General features: G+C 41.7%; 1 protein-coding gene across 1 annotated transcript in view; it reads left to right on the forward strand.

The window, feature by feature from the left end:
• The first annotated feature begins 11,785 nt into the window (after nucleotides 1-11,785).
• Nucleotides 11,786-22,181, forward strand: part of MYO18B (myosin XVIIIB) — a 248,228-nt gene continuing 237,832 nt past the window's right edge. The window contains exon 1 of the mRNA XM_060269663.1: nucleotides 11,786-11,917. The gene's annotated coding sequence lies outside the window, so the exon portion shown is untranslated. The remainder of the gene's footprint in view (nucleotides 11,918-22,181) is intronic.

Below are 22,181 nucleotides of genomic sequence, written 5' to 3' on the forward strand. Positions count from 1 at the left end.
TTTCTATCTATGCATTCTGACACTCCAACAATGTGTTCTGCTTCAATTTGGCTCATTTTACAAAGATGCTTATTTCTGGAGTGAACATGCTGTTCTACTCAAGAGTAAGCAACTAAGCGAAATAAACCTATAGAACGCTTTTTTGCCTTCTGTCTATGCATTCTGACACTCCAACAATGTGTTCTGCTTCAATTTGGCTCATTTTACAAAGGTGCTTATTTCTGGAGTGAACATGCAGTTCTACTCAAGAGTAAGCAACGAAGCGACATAGAACGCTTATTTGCCTTCTATCTATGCATTCTGACACTCCAACAATGTGTTCTGCTTCAATTTGACTCATTTTACAAAGGTGCTTATTCCTGGAGTGAATATGCAGTTCTACTCAAGAGTAAGCAACTAAGCGAAATAAAGCCATGGAACGCTTATTTGCCTTCTATCTATGCATTCTGACACTCCAACAATGTGTTCTGCTTCAATTTGACTCATTTTACAAAGGTGCTTATTCCTGGAGTGAACATGCAGTTCTACTCAAGAGTTAGCAAGTAAGCGAAATGATGCCATGGAACGCTGATCTGCCTTCTATCTATGCATTCTGACACTCCAACAATGTGTTCTGCTTCAATTTGGCTCATTTTACAAAGGTGCTTATTCCTGGAGTGAACATGCAGTTCTACTCAAGAGTAAGCAACTAAGCGAAATAAAGCCATAGAACGCTTATTTGCCTTCTATCTATGCATTCTGACACTCCAACAATGTGTTCTGCTTCAATTTGACTCATTTTACAAAGGTGCTTATTCCTGGAGTGAATATGCAGTTCTACTCAAGAGTAAGCAACTAAGCGAAATAAAGCCATGGAACGCTTATTTGCCTTCTATCTGTGCATTCTGACACTCCAACAATGTGTTCTGCTTCAGTTTGACTCATTTTACAAAGGTGCTTATTCCTGGAGTGAACATACAGTTCTACTCACGAGTTAGCAACTAAGCGAAATGAAGCCATGGAACGCTTATCTGCCTTCTATCTATGCATTCTGACACTCCAACAATGTGTTCTGCTTCAATTTGGCTCATTTTACAAAGGTGCTTATTCCTGGAGTGAACATGCAGTTCTACTCAAGAGTAAGCAACTAAGCGAAATAAAGCCATAGAACGCTTATTTGCCTTCTATCTATGCATTCTGACACTCCAACAATGTGTTCTGCTTCAATTTGACTCATTTTACAAAGGTGCTTATTCCTGGAGTGAATATGCAGTTCTACTCAAGAGTAAGCAACTAAGCGAAATAAAGCCATAGAACGCTTTTTTGCTTTCTATCTATGCATTCTGACACTCCAACAATTTGTTCTGCTTCAATTTGGCTCATTTTACAAAGATGCTTATTTCTGGAGTGAACATGCTGTTCTACACAAGAGTAAGCAACTAAGCGAAATAAACCTATAGAACGCTTTTTTGCCTTCTGTCTATGCATTCTGACACTCCAACAATGTGTTCTGCTTCAATTTGGCTCATTTTACAAAGGTGCTTATTTCTGGAGTGAACATGCAGTTCTACTCAAGAGTAAGCAACGAAGCGACATAGAACGCTTATTTGCCTTCTATCTATGCATTCTGACACTCCAACAATGTATTCTGCTTCAATTTGGCTCATTTTACAAAGATGCTTATTTCTGGAGTGAACATGCAGTTCTACTCAAGAGTAAGCAACTAAGCGAAATACACCTATAGAACGCTTTTATGCTTTCTATCTATGCATTCTGACACTCCAACAATGTGTTCTGCTTCAATTTGACTCATTTTACAAAGGTGCTTATTCCTGGAGTGAATATGCAGTTCTACTGAAGAGTAAGCAACTAAGCGAAATAAACCTATAGAACGCTTTTTTGCCTTCTGTCTATGCATTCTGACACTCCAACAATGTGTTCTGCTTCAATTTGGCTCATTTTACAAAGATGCTTATTTCTGGAGTGAACATGCAGTTCTACTCAAGAGTAAGCAACTAAGCGAAATAAAGCCATGGAACGCTTATTTGCCTTCTATCTATGCATTCTGACACTCCAACAATGTGTTCTGCTTCAATTTGACTCATTTTACAAAGGTGCTTATTCCTGGAGTGAATATGCAGTTCTACTCAAGAGTAAGCAACTAAGCGAAATAAAGCCATGGAATGCTTATTTGCCTTCTATCTGTGCATTCTGACACTCCAACAATGTGTTCTGCTTCAATTTGACTCATTTTACAAAGGTGCTTATTCCTGGAGTGAACATACAGTTCTACTCACGAGTTAGCAACTAAGCGAAATGAAGCCATGGAACGCTTATTTGCCTTCTATCTATGCATTCTGACACTCCAACAATGTGTTCTGCTTCAATTTGGCTCATTTTACAAAGATGCTTATTTCTGGAGTGAACATGCAGTTCTACTCAAGAGGAAGCAACTAAGCGAAATAAAGCCATGGAACGCTTATTTGCCTTCTATCTATGCATTCTGACACTCCAACAATGTGTTCTGCTTCAATTTGACTCATTTTACAAAGGTGCTTATTCCTGGAGTGAATATGCAGTTCTACTCAAGCGTAAGCAACTAAGCGAAATAAAGCCATAGAACGCTTTTTTGCTTTCTATCTATGCCTTCTGACACTCCAACAATTTGTTCTGCTTCAATTTGGCTCATTTTACAAAGATGCTTATTTCTGGAGTGAACATGCAGTTCTACTCAAGAGTAAGCAACTAAGCGAAATAAACCTATAGAACGCTTTTTTGCCTTCTGTCTATGCATTCTGACACTCCAACAATGTGTTCTGCTTCAATTTGGCTCATTTTACAAAGGTGCTTATTTCTGGAGTGAACATGCAGTTCTACTCAAGAGTAAGCAACGAAGCGACATAGAACGCTTATTTGCCTTCTTTCTATGCATTCTGACACTCCAACAATGTATTCTGCTTCAATTTGGCTCATTTTACAAAGATGCTTATTTCTGGAGTGAACATGCAGTTCTACTCAAGAGTAAGCAACTAAGCGAAATACACCTATAGAACGCTTTTATGCTTTCTATCTATGCATTCTGACACTCCAACAATGTGTTCTGCTTCAATTTGACTCATTTTACAAAGGTGCTTATTCCTGGAGTGAATATGCAGTTCTACTGAAGAGTAAGCAACTAAGCGAAATAAAGCCATGGAACGCTTATTTGCCTTCTATCTATGCATTCTGACACTCCAACAATGTGTTCTGCTTCAATTTGGCTCATTTTACAAAGATGCTTATTTCTGGAGTGAACATGCAGTTCTACTCAAGAGTAAGCAACTAAGCGAAATAAAGCCATGGAACGCTTATTTGCCTTCTATCTATGCATTCTGACACTCCAACAATGTGTTCTGCTTCAATTTGACTCATTTTACAAAGGTGCTTATTCCTGGAGTGAACATGCAGTTCTACTCAAGAGTTAGCAACTAAGCGAAATGATGCCATGGAACGCTTATCTGCCTTCTATCTGTGCATTCTGACACTCCAACAATGTGTTCTGCTTCAATTTGGCTCATTTTACAAAGGTGCTTATTCCTGGAGTGAACATGCAGTTCTACTCAAGAGTAAGCAACTAAGCGAAATAAAGCCATAGAACGCTTATTTGCCTTCTATCTATGCATTCTGACACTCCAACAATGTGTTCTGCTTCAATTTGACTCATTTTACAAAGGTGCTTATTCCTGGAGTGAATATGCAGTTCTACTCAAGAGTAAGCAACTAAGCGAAATAAAGCCATGGAACGCTTATTTGCCTTCTATCTATGCATTCTGACACTCCAACAATGTGTTCTGCTTCAATTTGACTCATTTTACAAAGATGCTTACTTCGGGAGTGAACATGCAGTTCTACTCAAGAGTAAGCAACTAAGCGAAATAAAGCCATGGAACGCTTATTTGCCTTCTATCTATGCATTCTGATACTCCAACAATGTGTTCTGCTTCAATTTGACTAATTTTACAAAGGTGCTTATTCCTGGATTGAACATGCAGTTCTACTCAAGAATAAGCATCTAAGCGAAATAAAGCCATGGAACGCTTATTTGCCTTCTATCTATGCATTCTGACACTCCAACAATGTGTTCTGCTTCAATTTGACTCATTTTACAAAGGTGCTTATTCCTGGAGTGAACATGCAGTTCTACTCAAGAGTTAGCAACTAAGCGAAATGATGCCATGGAACGCTTATCTGCCTTCTATCTATGCATTCTGACACTCCAACAATGTGTTCTGCTTCAATTTGGCTCATTTTACAAAGGTGCTTATTCCTGGAGTGAACATGCAGTTCTACTCAAGAGTAAGCAACTAAGCGAAATAAAGCCATAGAACGCTTATTTGCCTTCTATCTATGCATTCTGACACTCCAACAATGTGTTCTGCTTCAATTTGACTCATTTTACAAAGGTGCTTATTCCTGGAGTGAATATGCAGTTCTACTCAAGAGTAAGCAACTAAGCGAAATAAAGCCATGGAACGCTTATTTGCCTTCTATCTGTGCATTCTGACACTCCAACAATGTGTTCTGCTTCAATTTGACTCATTTTACAAAGGTGCTTATTCCTGGAGTGAACATACAGTTCTACTCACGAGTTAGCAACTAAGCGAAATGAAGCCATGGAACGCTTATCTGCCTTCTATCTATGCATTCTGACACTCCAACAATGTGTTCTGCTTCAATTTGGCTCATTTTACAAAGGTGCTTATTCCTGGAGTGAACATGCAGTTCTACTCAAGAGTAAGCAACTAAGCGAAATAAAGCCATAGAACGCTTATTTGCCTTCTATCTATGCATTCTGACACTCCAACAATGTGTTCTGCTTCAATTTGACTCATTTTACAAAGGTGCTTATTCCTGGAGTGAATATGCAGTTCTACTCAAGAGTAAGCAACTAAGCGAAATAAAGCCATAGAACGCTTTTTTGCTTTCTATCTATGCATTCTGACACTCCAACAATTTGTTCTGCTTCAATTTGGCTCATTTTACAAAGATGCTTATTTCTGGAGTGAACATGCTGTTCTACTCAAGAGTAAGCAACTAAGCGAAATAAACCTATAGAACGCTTTTTTGCCTTCTGTCTATGCATTCTGACACTCCAACAATGTGTTCTGCTTCAATTTGGCTCATTTTACAAAGGTGCTTATTTCTGGAGTGAACATGCAGTTCTACTCAAGAGTAAGCAACGAAGCGACATAGAACGCTTATTTGCCTTCTATCTATGCATTCTGACACTCCAACAATGTATTCTGCTTCAATTTGGCTCATTTTACAAAGATGCTTATTTCTGGAGTGAACATGCAGTTCTACTCAAGAGTAAGCAACTAAGCGAAATAAACCTATAGAACGCTTTTTTGCCTTCTGTCTATGCATTCTGACACTCCAACAATGTGTTCTGCTTCAATTTGACTCATTTTACAAAGATGCTTATTTCTGGAGTGAACATGCAGTTCTACTCAAGAGTAAGCAACTAAGCGAAATAAAGCCATGGAACGCTTATTTGCCTTCTATCTATGCATTCTGACACTCCAACAATGTGTTCTGCTTCAATTTGGCTCATTTTACAAAGATGCTTACTTCGGGAGTGAACATGCAGTTCTACTCAAGAGTAAGCAACTAAGCGAAATAAAGCCATGGAACGCTTATTTGCCTTCTATCTGTGCATTCTGACACTCCAACAATGTGTTCTGCTTCAATTTGACTCATTTTACAAAGGTGCTTATTCCTGGAGTGAATATGCAGTTCTACTCAAGAGTAAGCAACTAAGCGAACTAAAGCCATGGAACGCTTATTTGCCTTCTATCTATGCATTCTGACACTCTAACAATGTGTTCTGCTTCAATTTGACTCATTTTACAAAGGTGCGTATTCCTGGAGTGAATATGCAGTTCTACTCAAGAGTAAGCAACTAAGCGAAATAAAGCCATGGAACGCTTATTTGCCTTCTATCTATGCATTCTGACACTCCAACAATGTGTTCTGCTTCAATTTGGCTCATTTTACAAAGATGCTTACTTCGGGAGTGAACATGCAGTTCTACTCAAGAGTAAGCAACTAAGCGAAATAAAGCCATGGAACGCTTATTTGCCTTCTATCTATGCATTCTGACACTCCAACAATGTGTTCTGCTTCAATTTGACTCATTTTACAAAGGTGCTTATTCCTGGATTGAACATGCAGTTCTACTCAAGAATAAGCATCTAAGCGAAATAAAGCCATGGAACGCTTATTTGCCTTCTATCTATGCATTCTGACACTCCAACAATGTGTTCTGCTTCAATTTGACTCATTTTACAAAGGTGCTTATTCCTGGAGTGAACATGCAGTTCTACTCAAGAGTAAGCAACTAAGCGAAATAAAGCCATAGAACGCTTATTTGCCTTCTATCTATGCATTCTGACACTCCAACAATGTGTTCTGCTTCAATTTGGATCATTTTACAAAGGTGCTTATTCCTGGAGTGAATATGGACTTCTACTCAAGAGTAAGCAACTAAGCGAAATAAAGCCATGGAACGCTTATTTGCCTTCTATCTATGCATTCTGACACTCCAACAATGTGTTCTGCTTCAATTTGACTCATTTTACAAAGGTGCTTATTCCTGGAGTGAATATGCAGTTCTACTGAAGAGTAAGCAACTAAGCGAAATAAAGCCATGGAACGCTTATTTGCCTTCTATCTATGCATTCTGACACTCCAACAATGTGTTCTGCTTCAATTTGGCTCATTTTACAAAGATGCTTATTTCTGGAGTGAACTTGCAGTTCTACTCAAGAGTAAGCAACTAAGCGAAATAAAGCCATGGAACGCTTATTTGCCTTCTATCTATGCATTCTGACACTCCAACAATGTGTTCTGCTTCAATTTGACTCATTTTACAAAGGTGCTTATTCCTGGAGTGAATATGCAGTTCTACTCAAGAGTAAGCAACTAAGCGAAATAAAGCCATAGAACGCTTTTTTGCTTTCTATCTATGCATTCTGACACTCCAACAATTTGTTCTGCTTCAATTTGGCTCATTTTACAAAGATGCTTATTTCTGGAGTGAACATGCTGTTCTACTCAAGAGTAAGCAACTAAGCGAAATAAACCTATAGAACGCTTTTTTGCCTTCTGTCTATGCATTCTGACACTCCAACAATGTGTTCTGCTTCAATTTGGCTCATTTTACAAAGGTGCTTATTTCTGGAGTGAACATGCAGTTCTACTCAAGAGTAAGCAACGAAGCGACATAGAACGCTTATTTGCCTTCTATCTATGCATTCTGACACTCCAACAACGTGTTCTGCTTCAACTTGGCTCATTTTACAAAGATGCTTATTTCTGGAGTGAACATGCAGTTCTACTCAAGAGTAAGCAACTAAGCGAAATACACCTATAGAACGCTTTTATGCTTTCTATCTATGCATTCTGACACTCCAACAATGTGTTCTGCTTCAATTTGGCTCATTTTACAAAGGTGCTTATTCCTGGAGTGAATATGCAGTTCTACTCAAGAGTAAGCAACTAAGCGAAATAAAGCCATGGAACGCTTATTTGCCTTCTATCTATGCATTCTGACACTCCAACAATGTGTTCTGCTTCAATTTGGCTCATTTTACAAAGATGCTTATTTCTGGAGTGAACATGCAGTTCTACTCAAGAGTAAGCAACTAAGCGAAATAAAGCCATGGAACGCTTATTTGCCTTCTATCTATGCATTCTGACACTCCAACAATGTGTTCTGCTTCAATTTGACTCATTTTACAAAGGTGCTTATTCCTGGAGTGAACATGCAGTTCTACTCAAGAGTTAGCAAGTAAGCGAAATGATGCCATGGAACGCTGATCTGCCTTCTATCTATGCATTCTGACACTCCAACAATGTGTTCTGCTTCAATTTGGCTCATTTTACAAAGGTGCTTATTCCTGGAGTGAACATGCAGTTCTACTCAAGAGTAAGCAACTAAGCGAAATAAAGCCATAGAACGCTTATTTGCCTTCTATCTATGCATTCTGACACTCCAACAATGTGTTCTGCTTCAATTTGACTCATTTTACAAAGGTGCTTATTCCTGGAGTGAATATGCAGTTCTACTCAAGAGTAAGCAACTAAGCGAAATAAAGCCATGGAACGCTTATTTGCCTTCTATCTGTGCATTCTGACACTCCAACAATGTGTTCTGCTTCAGTTTGACTCATTTTACAAAGGTGCTTATTCCTGGAGTGAACATACAGTTCTACTCACGAGTTAGCAACTAAGCGAAATGAAGCCATGGAACGCTTATCTGCCTTCTATCTATGCATTCTGACACTCCAACAATGTGTTCTGCTTCAATTTGGCTCATTTTACAAAGGTGCTTATTCCTGGAGTGAACATGCAGTTCTACTCAAGAGTAAGCAACTAAGCGAAATAAAGCCATAGAACGCTTATTTGCCATCTATCTATGCATTCTGACACTCCAACAATGTGTTCTGCTTCAATTTGACTCATTTTACAAAGGTGCTTATTCCTGGAGTGAACATGCTGTTCTACTCAAGAGTAAGCAACTAAGCGAAATAAACCTATAGAACGCTTTTTTGCCTTCTGTCTATGCATTCTGACACTCCAACAATGTGTTCTGCTTCAATTTGGCTCATTTTACAAAGGTGCTTATTTCTGGAGTGAACATGCAGTTCTACTCAAGAGTAAGCAACGAAGCGACATAGAACGCTTATTTGCCTTCTATCTATGCATTCTGACACTCCAACAATGTGTTCTGCTTCAATTTGGCTCATTTTACAAAGATGCTTATTTCTGGAGTGAACATGCAGTTCTACTCAAGAGTAAGCAACTAAGCGAAATACACCTATAGAACGCTTTTATGCTTTCTATCTATGCATTCTGACACTCCAACAATGTGTTTTGCTTCAATTTGGCTCATTTTACAAAGGTGCTTATTTCTGGAGTGCAGATGCATTTCCACTCAAGAGTAAGCAACTAAGCGAAATAAACCCATAGAACGCTTATTTTTCTTCTATCTATGCATTCTGACACTCCAACAATGTGTTCTGCTTCAATTTGGCTCATTTTACAAAGGTGCTTATTTCTGGAGTTCACATGCATTTCTACTCAAGAGTAAGCAACAAAGCGGAATAAACCGATAGAATGTTTATTTGTCTTCTATCTATGCATTCTGACACTCCAACAATGTGTTCTGCTACAGTTTGGCTCATTTTACAAAGGTGCTTATTTCTGGAGTTCACATGCATTTCTACTCAAGAGTAAGTAAGCAAGTCAAATAAACCCCTGGAACGCTTATTTGTCTACTAGCTATGCATTCTGACACTCCAACAATATGTTTCACTTCATGGTTGCTTATTTCACATAGTTGTTTGTTTCTGAAGTGAACATGCAGTTCTACTCAAGAGTAAGGAAGTAAGTCAAATAAACCCTTAGAATGCTTATTTGTCTTTGTGGCGATCAGCCTAAAAGTTACCCAGGTTGTCGAGGGTTAACACTGATAGAACTCTAAGAACCCAGGAGGGAGGGCTCTGGGAGAGTATAAAAACCCCACCCCTGGAGTCAATGGGACAGTTAGACTTGGAGTGCAGTTGTTAGAGTTGGTGTTGAGTTAAGAGCTGGTTTATTATTGAGGTGGATGTTAGATAGTGGGATAGTCAGACAGGATACAGTGTTATGAGATTAGTGATAATTATTATTAGTTATATTTAGAGGTAATAGGCCGGTAATTCATATTTAGAGGTAATAGGCCGGTATAGGAACCATCTGTGATTTGAAACCGTTTAAGCTTTGTACAGTAACCAATACGCTTAAGAACATACAATAAACCATCTTGTTTTATTTTACAATATCCTGGTCTGAGGTGTGTGAGTGACTGAAAGTATTTAGTTTGTCATTGGCACATCATCAATAGACTGTCAAACGTCCGGGGGTGGTGTGCAGGTCAGAGTGACCGCGACATATCTATGAATTGTATCTATGAATTCTGACACTCCAACAATGTGTTTCACTTCACGCTGGCTTATTTCACATAGTTGCTTGTTTTTGGAGTGAACATGCATTTCTACTCAAGAGTAAGCAAGTAAGTCAAATAAACTCCTAGAATGCTTTTTTGTCTTCTATCTATGCATCCTGACACACCAACAATGTGTTTCACTTCATGTTGGCTTTTTTCACATAGTTGCTTGTTTCTGAAGTGAACATGCAGTTCTACTCAAGAGTAAGCAAGCACGTCAAATAAACCCCTAGAACGCTTATTTGTATACTAGCTATGCATTCTGACACTCCAACAATATGTTTCACTTCATGTTGGCTTATTTTACATAGTTGCTTGTTTCTGGAGTGAACATGCATATCTACTCAAGAGTAAGCAAGTAAGTGAAAAAAAACCTAGAACGCTTATTTGTCTACTATCTATGCATTCTGACACACCAACAATGTGTTTCGCTTCATGTTGGCTTATTTCTGGAGTGAACATTGCCAATGTGCTACTTTAGGAACCGCATGGCCTTTATCTCCTAACCATATGTTCAATTGTGTTTGAAATCGAAGTTACATAGTCAAAAACAATGTGTGTTGTTACCAGGATTGTATTTACTTAACCTAAGGTTTAGTAGTGTGTTCCACTAGCTAGGCCAATGATAGCGAACCTATGATACGCATGTCAGACTTGACACACAGATCCCTCTCTGCTGGCATGCGCCCCATTGGCCCATTCACGCTGTTGTTGTTTTTCCCCCATTTGTTCTCCTGTTCCTCCTCCCACTACAGCTTTTCTCCTCTCTTCAAACCCCAGATCCTTTTTTGTTGTTGTTGTTGATGGTAGCCAGAGATTGGTTTTTAACCCTTTCTGTGCTTTTTTCTGGCGCTTTGGCAGACTATGTTTGGGTGTAACAGCGTTCGTTTTTTAACCCATTCTGTGCTGGCTTTTTTTGATGCTTTGGCAGACTATGTTGGTTCTGCATGTTAGTTCCAGTTAAGGTATTATTCATCATTTATTTCTGTTCTCTTCCCCCCCCAAAAAAGCGCAGCAGCTTTGGGGCATCCTCCCCAAAAAAGCAAAGCAACTTTTGCACACACCCCCAAAATCTCTAAAACTTTGGTCAGCAGCTCCCCCAGAAAGCTCAACAACTCTCGGCACTTTGTGATAAATAAGGGATTTTTGGTTAGGTTAGGTTAAATAATTTGTTTTTGGTTTATTAAATACAGTTGTATATTAAAATTATACATTTTTGTTATTTAAACTATAGATATCGTGAAATTATGGTTTTTTTTTCTTGAAGGGACACACCACCCGAGTTATGCTTGATTTTTTGGCGAATTTTGACACACCAAGCTCAAAAGGTTGCCCATCACTGAGCTAGGCCATCATAAGTTTGGACAAGGAAACTCTTGAAAGCACAATAAGCTATAGTAGAGGGTCGGTTTGTGGTGCTCTTGTATATGTTTGCATACGTCTCATTATCTGCATGCTTGCGCGGGAGTGAACTCCATTCTGTTTAATGAGACTTACCTCATGTGTTTTAGGCTTGCGCTAGTGAGTCATCCTTGTTTATGGTTTTTGAGCAAGGGCTCGCTGTGTGCAGGCCTCGAGGATCTGTGAGTGCAGTTGACCCTTGAGATGTGCTCAGAGGGAAGGAGAGCAAGGGCTCTTGGCTCAGCCAGCTGGCTGGCTGGCTCTTCCTGGCCCTGTCACTCAGCCACTGAGCCTATTTATAGCCATGATCTGTCCCCTCGACTCAGCTGCTGGCTCTCATCTGCAGTGGGAGGGAAGGGAGGGGGCCCCCCTCTTAGCCTCTGCCCTCCTCCTCCTCTCCACTTTTCCTGTGCTTGGTAGGAACCTGTAGCTGCTCCTAGAGCCTGGGAGGCTCTTTGTGTAGAAACTGTCCCCCTCCTGTTGCTGGCAGTGCTGAAAATAGAAAAGGTAGACACTCGCTGGGCTTGTTCGGTTGGGGAGGAAATTGGGGGGTAGGTTATTGGGGAGTAATTGGGAAGGGGATTAATTGGGCAGGGGGCTGCTTTGGGATCCAAAGTGTCTTTCTTTCAGTGTGCTGCTTGCTGGGTGTGAGGGGCTATTTTTAGCCAGGTATGAAGAAGGCCTGGAGGAACACGAGGGGCCATCAAATGGCTGGAGCTGATCCCTTCAACATATGGCTGTGTGTGCACACACCATGGGATCAAGGCATGGTTTAAGTGGGCAGGGATGTTCGTTTATTGATTATCTGAATTATCCGTTCATCAGAAATGAGCTGCCAGGCATTGATGAAACTAGGAGCATCCTGTTAGGCAGGGATGAAAAATTCATTTTCTGAATACTGTTTGGTGTAGTTGCTTAGAGTGCCACCAGGGTTCAAATTGCCATGGAGCTCACTGGGTGACCTTGAAGGTCAGCCACACTGAACTCTCTCAGTCCTAACCTACCTCACAGGGTTGTTGTGGAGATTAAATGAGGAGTTCTTTAGGGGGGGAAGGATAGAAATGTAATAAATAAATACATAATCTAGAAACTGGCAAAGATGGAGAGAGCAAGATCTAAAGTGTAAATAAGAAAAAGAAAAAATACTGATAAAAGTTTTTATCTGCTTTTAGTGTTAATATTGCTTTAACTTTTTGGAAGTCTTAAATTATTGTTGTTAATTTCTCTTCATTGATATTTTTGTACTGTTTTTTGGAAACTGTTTTGAGGTTGTTGTTTTACAATCAAGCCATGTTTAAATTTTATGAAAATAAATTAAAAATAAAAATCCCAGAAGCCCAGCTTGGTGGGATGATGGAGTGTTTCCTTTTAAAGAAATCAAATGGAGTAGGGGACCATAATGGTGGTGTTTACTTGCTCATTGATAGGAAATGCAGAAATTTAGTCTTTGATCTCTGATATGCTATAGAGACTGCTAGCAAAGCAGGGTGTGTTTGTGTGCCCCATTCATATCTTCAGCATACCCATTGGTGCATGAGAATTTAACCATAGCAAGGCATGTCTGAATGAGTTTTAAGTCTGCAGGTTGGGAGTGTCTGATTTTTGTTTGCATTGAACGACTGTGATCCTGATGGCTGAACATTGTGAGATCCAAATTCCTGATTCCTTTCCTTTCTTTCGATTAACACCACTCACATAGAGAGCTCTCAGCAGAGGGAAATGCCTGTGAATTTGAGTGGAGACGCCCCTACCAGGAAATCCACAGTGTGAGGAAAACTAAGAACCTGAAAAAAATTAACAAGTTCCTAGTTCTTTTTGAACATCATTTTATGGAGAGAGCAAAAGAGGTCCCTTGTGCTTCAAACAGCTGCAGAAGTCAGAAACTGAAACACCACACTCTTCCTGGTATGGAGGTGCAATGGTGGGGAAAGTTTCATCTAGGTGCATGCACCTGTGTATATGTATGTGAAAGGCAAGGGGGAAAAGAGGCCATGACCCTGAAGGAGGGATCCTAGTGGGTAGAGGGGTGGCGGGTGAAGTCATCTCATGGGCATTGTGCTTTGAGTGGCATATTTCACTTTAAGCAGAGTATAATTACTGCATTGCAGTGAGCTGGAATAGATGAGAACATGAGACTCTAAATCTCACGGTTGTGGGTTGGAGCCCCACATTGGGCAAAGATTCCTGCATTGCAGGGGGTTGGACTAGGTGACCCCTATGGTCCCTTCCAACTCTCTAACTCTGTGATTCTACTTCTTCTATAGTTGTCTGGTTGCTCCTATTGAGACAGAAACCGGAGAGTATGTTAATAGCATTACATTGACTTAGAATCATAGAACTGTGGAGTTGGAAGGGACCTCAGGGTCACCTAGTACCCCTGCAATGCAGGAATCTCAACTAAAACATCCATTACAGGTGGCCATCCAACCCCCAAGGAAGGAGTCCACAGCTTCTCCTTCCTTGAGGGAGATTGTTCAACTGTCGACCAGAAGGTCTTCCTGATGTTTACTCAGAACTCCTTTCTTGTAACTTGAAGCCATTGGTTTGAGCCCTACCCTATGAGTCTCCTTCAAGAGATCCTACTCCACCTTCCTTGTTTTTCAGAAAGGACCCACCCTGGAGTAGGGCATGTAGAGATGTGCTTTGCCAAGGGTTAGATAGGAAGTCCCTTTAAAGCAGGGGTAAAGCTAAAGGTAAAGGGACCCCTGACCATTAGGTCCAGTCGTGACTGACTCTGGGGTTGCGCGCTCATCTCGCATTATTGGCCGAGGGAGCCGGCGTATAGCTTCCAGGTCATGTGGCCAGCATGACAAAGCTGCTTCTGGTGAACCAGAGCAGCACACGGAAACACCATTTACCTTCTTGACGTGCTTTCGAACTGCTAGGTTGGTAGGAGCTGGGACCGAGCAATGGAAGCTCATCCCGTCACAGGGATTCGAACTGCCAACCTTCTGATCGGCAAGCCTTAGGTTCTGTGGTTTAACCCACAGCACCACCTGCGTCCCTACAAAGCAGGAGTAGAAAGCCTTTTTTTGGCCCAATGGGCACCTTTCAAAGGACTGCATGCCAGCAGTGGTGGTGGGGCCCATAGGCAAAAGCGGGTGACTCCACTAGGTCATTACTCAAAAGCCAAAGGTTCCTAAACATAAACACCCTCCCCTATCTATCAATGTGATAGCAGAGACAGTGTTGTGTAGTGGTTAGAGTACTGGACCAGGATCCAGGAGACCAGGGATCAAATTCTCCCCCTTGACCATGAAGCTCACTGAGTCCTTGCTTCTCTCAGCCAAACCTACCTCACATGTTTGCTATGAGGATAAAATGGGGAGGCGGGGAATGGTACAAGCCACCTAGGAGGAAAAAAGTAGGATATAAATGCAATAAATGAATAAGTATTTATTCATTTAAATACTTGCCAATGGGCATGATCAGAGCTCAAGGGGACATTCTGGCTGGCCAGAAGCAGGGGTGGGGATGGGCCTGAAGGAGGGTGAAGCCTGGGGAACAGTCCAGTGCTGGGTCCTCCAGGCCTGAGCTTCCCCATGCTTGCTTTTTGAGACAGCTTGGCTACTGGGAAAATGACTTGACCAAAATTTGAGTGGCAAATAAATAATGGTCTTTCAAGTGTTGAGAGCACATTGCCCTTCATAATTTTTAACAGCCACCCTTAATAAGTATTTTGGGAGAGGGGCCATAGCTCAGTGCTAGAGCACCTACTTTACATGCAGAAGCTCCCCAGTTCAATCCCCGACAGCTTCAGATGGGGCTGGGAATGTCCCCTGCCTGAAACCCTGGAGTTTTATGGGGTTTAAGGCAGGGATTTTTCCTGGATCCTACCTGGAGCTGGCAGAGATTGAACCTCAGTCCTTCCTTCCTTCTGCATGCAAAGCAGATGCTCTACCACTGAACAACTGCCCCATAGGAAAGAAGGAATAGGATCTGTCTGTCTTCACAGAATCCTGGTAAGGAAATATGCTTCTGATTTGCTCCCTGGATAGACTTTGATCAAACTGACTTGTAGGCAGCAATTCTCCATGGTTAGTCAAAGCAAAGTCACCCATCTGCAAGAAGACAGTCCAGATTGCTTTCTGGAAAAGGTGGCCGAGCTGACTGCAGTTTCTATATCTAGGAGTCCCTGGAATGATCAGATGGGATTTCTCTTGAAAGTCCATCCCTGTGGAATCTAGCCAGCCAGCCAGGGCATGTCCAGGTGGCTCCAATTTCAGGGTCTCGGGCACTTCTGATCCTTCCTTGGCAGATGTGCTGAATTCTGCAGCCCCGGGTGATTTTTACACTGGGCCACACAGATGGATGAACAACGGGTGCAGGGGGGTTGGCTGCTTGAGGTAAAGTGGAGGCGGTTGTGTGATGCTATAGCACTGAGCTTGGCAATGTGTGGAGCCACTGGATAGCACATGCTTTTCTTCTCCTTGGCCATTTTGCCAAAGAAGCAGGTATGACTAACTCAAATGCATGTCAGAGCTGCTCTTCTAGGTCCGTCTAGCTCAGCAACATGGCAATCAAGGACAGTGGATTAATATCTTAAAGATATTAAGCTGTGCTGGTTGGGGCTTATAGCAGCTGTAGTCCAAGGAATCTGGCAAACAAAAGGCTGATGTTGTTGACAATATTGAGCTGGATGGGGCAATGGCCTGACTTGGCATAAGACAGCTTCCTGCAAGAGACTTCTGGGGACAGAGGGATGGAGAACAGACAAAACAAGTTGCAGGAACTGTGGTGATACTTACAGGAGCTGTAGAGAGAAGGAGGCGACTCCCAAGCCTTCTCTTAGGGCTGGCTGGTTTTAGGAGGAAAGATCAGATGCTTTGCTCTAGTCCTAATTCCATTGTTAGGTGACAGTCACAATCTGCAGATCCTTAGCCCCAAAGCAGGGGCTGCATGGATGAAGCTGTGAGTAAGGATTGCTCTACATTTGCCTGTCAAAGCAATGATGGCTATGAGTGGTGTGAGACATGTGAGAAGTGAAAGAGGGGGGTCTGGGTCCAAAAGAGGTGGAAATATAGATCTGACCCATGGGTGGGTAATTAACAAAAGAATCAGCTGCCTGTCTAGATTCAAAAACGGGGCTTTGCACACTCTTCAGTGGGAGAGAGCTTCCAGCAGAGTTAAAAACATTCTCAGAGTTAACAGTAGCATAGTGTGGAATATAGGTTGTTAAACCCTTTTGTGGTGCATGCTCTAGTTACCTCCCGCTTGGACTACTGCAATGCACTCTATGTGGGGCTTCCTTTGAATGTGACCCGGAAACTACAACTAATCCAGAATGCGGCAGCTATACTGGTGACTGGGAGCGGCCGCCAAGATCATATAACACCGGTCCTGAAATACCTTAATTTGCTCTCACTATGTTTCTGAGAACAATTCAAAGTGTTGGTAAAAGGTTAAGTCCAGTTGAAAACAACTCTGGGGTTGCGGCGCTCATCTTCCTTTACTGGCTGAGGGAGCCGACGTTTGTCTGCAGACAGTTTTTCCAGGTCATGTGGCCAGCATGACTAAGCTGCTTCTGGCGAAACCAGAGCAGCGCACAGAAATGCCGTTTACCTTCCTGCTGGAGCGGTACCTATTTATCTAGTTGCACTTTGATGTTTCGAACTGCTAGGTGGGCAGGAGCAGGGACCGAGCAACGGGAGCTCACCCCGTCGCGGGGATTTGAACCGCCGACCTTCCAATCGGCAAGCTCTAGGCTCAGTGGTTTAGACCACAACGCCACCCACATCCCTTAAAATGTTGGTGCTGACCTTTAAAGCCCTAAATGGTCTCAGCCCAGTATACTTGAAGGAGCATCTCCACCCCCGTTGTTCTACCCGGACACTGAAGTCCAGTTCCAAGGGCCTTCTGGTGGTTCCCACACTGCAAGAAGTGAAGCTACAGGGAACCAGGCAGAGGGCCTTCTTGGTAGTGGCGCCCACTCTGTAGAAATAAACTAACTGACCTTGAGAAGACATCTGAGGGCAGCTCTGTTTAGGGAAGTTTTTAATGTTTGATGTTTTGTCACTTTCTTCTTCTTCTTCTTCTTCTTCTTCTTCTTCTTCTTCTTCTTCTTCTTCTTCTTCTTCTTCTTCTTCTTCTTCTTCTTCTTCTTGCCACCCAGAGTGACTGGGGAAACCCAACCAGATGGGCAGGGTATAAATAATAATATTAATTCTTATTATAATTATAATTATTTATCTTCCAATAATTTATCAATTGGAGCCAACTCCTAGGGGCTTAGGGGGCTTCACTCCCCCAATAAAATATTTGAGCCCCTCCCCCCAAGCTGATAGTGATTGTCATTCAAATGGTGTGTGTACATTGTGCCATGTGGTTGATTACACGGGGCAGGGCTTACCTACCCCCCCCAATGGCACCCCTGAATTTGTCTAATCCTCCTTTAAAGCTATCCAGATTGGCAGTCCTCATTAAAAGCTCATGAAAAGAATCCACCCACATACTTGTGATAGTGTGACTGATATAGGAAATTAAACACAAAGGATTGTGCCTAAGGAAGTTCTACCCAGAGTAGGCCCAAACTCCATTAACTAACTAACTACCGGTAACCATCTCCATTAATTTCAGTGGGGCTACTCCGTAGGGCCAACATTGGCATACAACACAACATTATTTGATTTGCTTGATATTTTTCTTGCACTATGGAGTGTATTCAGTATTCATTCTAAACAGAGCAAAAATAACCTAATATAGTCATAAGATTGCATAGAAAAGTTGCAATATTCCAAAATCCAAAAATCATGCCTGCCCATTTGTTTTAATCTATTTACATTTTTGTACCACTGCCTTTTCCCAGATAGGGCTGAAAGCAGCATACATAAAACAAAACACCCCTCCCCAATTAACAATGAAATCAACAATTTTCAATATATGAAAAACATAAGAGAAAACTATAGGGTTGTGCCCAGATAAGATATTTACCTCCAAACTCACTTTTCTGAGTCAGGTGATGGGCAAAAACTTGGATGTCTTATCATTGACTGCAAGGTGGAAATCAAGAAAAGTCTTTCATGTTTTGTGAATTGGATGAAATTTCCCAGCATAGCAGTCCATTCTGAGGGGGCAAAGCCTGCAAAATTTCAGTCAAAGATATGCATTTTCTTTTTGTACTAAGTACCTGTTATGTAGCGACACAGGTGGCGTTGTGGGTTAAACCACAGAGCCTAGGGCTTGCTGATCAGAAGGTTGGCGGTTTGAATCCCTGTGACGGGGTGAGCTCCCGTTGCTTGGTCCCAGCTCCTGCCAATCTAGCATTTCGAAAGCACGTCAAAGTGCAAGTAGATAAATAGGGACCGCTACAGTGGGAAGGTAAACAGCATTTCCGTGTGCTGCTCTGGTTCGCCAGAAGCGGCTTTGTCATGATATAGGAAATTAAATTAAATTCCACATGACCTGGAAGCTGTACGCCGGCTCCCTTGGCCAATAATGCGAGATGAGTGCTGCAACCCCAGAGTCGGTCACGACTGGACCTAATGGTCAGGGGTCCCTTTACCTTTACCTTTACCCCTGCTTTAAAGGGACTTCCTATCTAACCCTTGGCAAAGCACATCTCTACATGCTTCATTTGTGCCTCTACTGCCATTTGCACCAACCTCTGAATCGTGGGACGCTTACCTCGCTCTGTTTGTCTGCAATGGAAGCGGGGCCTTTTCCTCTGTCTTTGTGGCTCCAAGGTTTCGAGACAGCCCGGGCCTTGGTCGCACCTCTAGCTGTTGAGGCTAGTCCCTATGGTTCCTATGGGAAACCGGGACTCGCTAGACGAATTTTTCGTAGGACGAATTGAGTCCTGGAATGAATTAAATTCGTCTAGCGAGGCACCAATGTACCTTGAAACGGTTATGCTCTTGTACCTAAGTGAAACCATTATGAATGTAACTAATGCTTTTTCTCGGTGGGGAGGGGTGTTATGTATTAGTGTATATAGTTTTCCCTCAGGTCCTTGACAGTTGTTTTAGGAGGGATCTTTAGCAGGGATCTTTGAATTATGTTTGATACATTGTTTGATACATCAGCAATGCAGTTCAGTTCAGTTCAGTTCTGGCTTCCGAATAAAGAGCTTCTTGAAGAATTGCTGTGTCGTCTACCCACTGTTTCCAGAGAGTGGTAGGGGATGCTTTATCCCATGTTGATAGTCTCTCAGTCAATTCCCTGGTGGCCCACTGGAATGTGGACTCTGAAGCGCCCTCTCCCATTGCATGGAGCCCGGACAGCACCACCACCACCACCAGTGGAAGCAGTCCTTATGAGGCCTGGGAGGTGAGTGGCAGGAACTCAGGACCTCAGCAGGGCATAGCTGTCAACTTTCGGATTTGAAAATAAGGGATTGGCAGCCTCACCCATCCCGGGGACAGTCTACGGTATATCTAACAATCCAGGATAACAACGGGAAATGGTGCTGGAATAAGGGAATTTCCAGGGAAAAAAGGGAAGGCTGACAGCTGTGGCTTGGAATAAGGGAGTTTCCCACAAAAAAGGGAGGGTTGGCAGCTATGCAGCAGGGAAGTCCTGGGCAGCAGCAGCAGCAGCAGCACCACCACCAGCAGCAGTGGAAGCAGTCCTTAAGGGGCCTGTGAGGTGAGTGGCAGGATCAGGGCCCTCAGTACTTTGACTATGACTGTGTGAAGAAGCGATTCCTGCATTTGCAGGGGCTTGGGCTGGATGACACTTGGGGTCCCTAACAGCTCTCCCCTTCTATGATTCTGTGAGCTATATTTGTCATAATATCACATACCATCACAATTTTGATGACATTTAATTTTGATGACATTTAATTATCCTTTCGTTGTGGTTCTGAAGTGTGCAGGATGTTTGGAACTGACAAGTATTTTGCAAGACACTTGCTGATTCAGGATGTATATGGCATTTGTGTGATAGAGAGAGAGAGAGAGAGGCAGAGAATGGTGACCATTTTGATTCCATTCTTCCTTGGCCCCCTTCCCAGGAACCTTGATAAAATCAGGCCTGCTTCTGGCATTTCCAACAACTTTTATCTCCATTTTTATATATTTTGGCAATCTTATCTGGTGTAAGATGCCATCAATATAACATTTTCATCATGTTCTCTTTAATTCCAGCGCAAGCTGTGAATTTCATTGTTGTTTTCAGCAACCTCTCCCATTGAATTTTATAAATTGGTTTGCCCATATCTTGTGCCCATTTGGTCATAATGCATTTTATTTCCTCATCTTTCAGTTCCCATTCCAGGAGATATTTATAAATTTTTGATAGTGGTTTGGTCTTGTTGTCAGTTATTAATTCTTGTATCTTGGATTTCTCTTTTGCAAACCCTATTGCTTTATGCTCCTTGAATAAACTTTGAACCTGGATGTACTGCAGCCAACTGGCACAATTTGATTTTATCTGATCATATGATTTCAACATTATTTGGTCTCCTTTTTTTTCTATTAGGTCCTGATAAGTTAGCCAATTTCCTTTCTTATTTCCCCCTCCCATTGCTGTCATTTCTAGTGGAGAAGCCCACCACGGGGTTTTGGGTTCCAATAGATCTTTAAATTCCAACCAAGTTCTAAATAATGTTTTCTTTAATACATAATCCGAGAATTGTTTGAACTTTTTACCCTCTCCCTGCACTAGGTAAGTGTGCCACCCAGTCGTGTTCCTAAATCCCTCAACTGCCAATATTTCCTCATCCTCCAATGAAAACCATTCCTTAAGCCAGCATAGGCAAGCGGATGCGTGGTAGATTCTGAGGTCTGGGACCCCCCATCCTCCCCTCTCTTTGGTATCAGTAAGCAATTTAAACTGTATCCTCGCTTTCCCCCCCAGCCAAATGAAATTACTTAGATCTTTCCTCCAGTTGTCAAATATTTCTTTTTTGCCTACTATGGGCAGCATCTGAAACAGGAATAGTACCTTTGGAAGAATTGCCATTTTAATTGTAGCTATTCTACCTGAGAGGGAGAGCTTCAAATCCTTCCATCTCTCCATATCCTTTTTGATCTCCTTCCATGTTCTTCCATAATTGTTTTCAAATAGATCTATATTATTTACACTAATTATTATGCCCAAATATTTAAATTTTTTTACTATCTCCCACCCTATAGATTTCTCCATTTTTCCCAATTCATTTTTCCTTATATTTTTGACCATCACCTTGGTTTTTTTTTTTCATTGATTCTGAGCCCTGATACTTCCTCAATTTTTTTTAAAACTTCTCTCAAATTTTTGATCGATTCTTTTGGTTCTTCTATCATTACTAACATGTCATCGGCAAATGCATTGATCTTGAATTCTTTTCCTTTAACTTTAATTCCTTTAATTTCTTTGTCTTCCTTGATATCTACTAACAAAAATTCAATTGATAAGATAAATAACAATGGGGAGAGGGGGCACCCCTGTCTTGTTCCTTTTCCTATCTCAAATTCCTCCAACACCTCCCCATTCAGAATTAACTTTGCAGATTGTTTATTGTATATCGAATTGATTCCCTCAATGAATTCCCCCTTTATACCATAGATATCTAGCGATCTTTTCATAAACATCCAGGATAACGAATCAAAGGCTTTTTCAATATCAAGGAAGACAAAGGCCGCTTTTCCCCCCGGTGTCCATTCCAAGTACTCTATTAAGTCCAGGAGAATCCTTATGTTTCTAGCCATCTTCCTTCCTGGTAAGAATCCTTGTCGATTCTGCCCTATAATTCTAATCAAAATCTTCTTTAATCTGCTGGCCAGGATATCAGCAAAAATTTTATAGTCTACATTAAGAAGTGAAATTGGCCTAAAATTTCCCACATGTCTAA

This window comes from Zootoca vivipara, chromosome 17, assembly GCF_963506605.1.
Source record: "Zootoca vivipara chromosome 17, rZooViv1.1, whole genome shotgun sequence".
In the NCBI taxonomy this organism is placed as follows: Eukaryota; Metazoa; Chordata; class Lepidosauria; order Squamata; family Lacertidae; genus Zootoca; species Zootoca vivipara.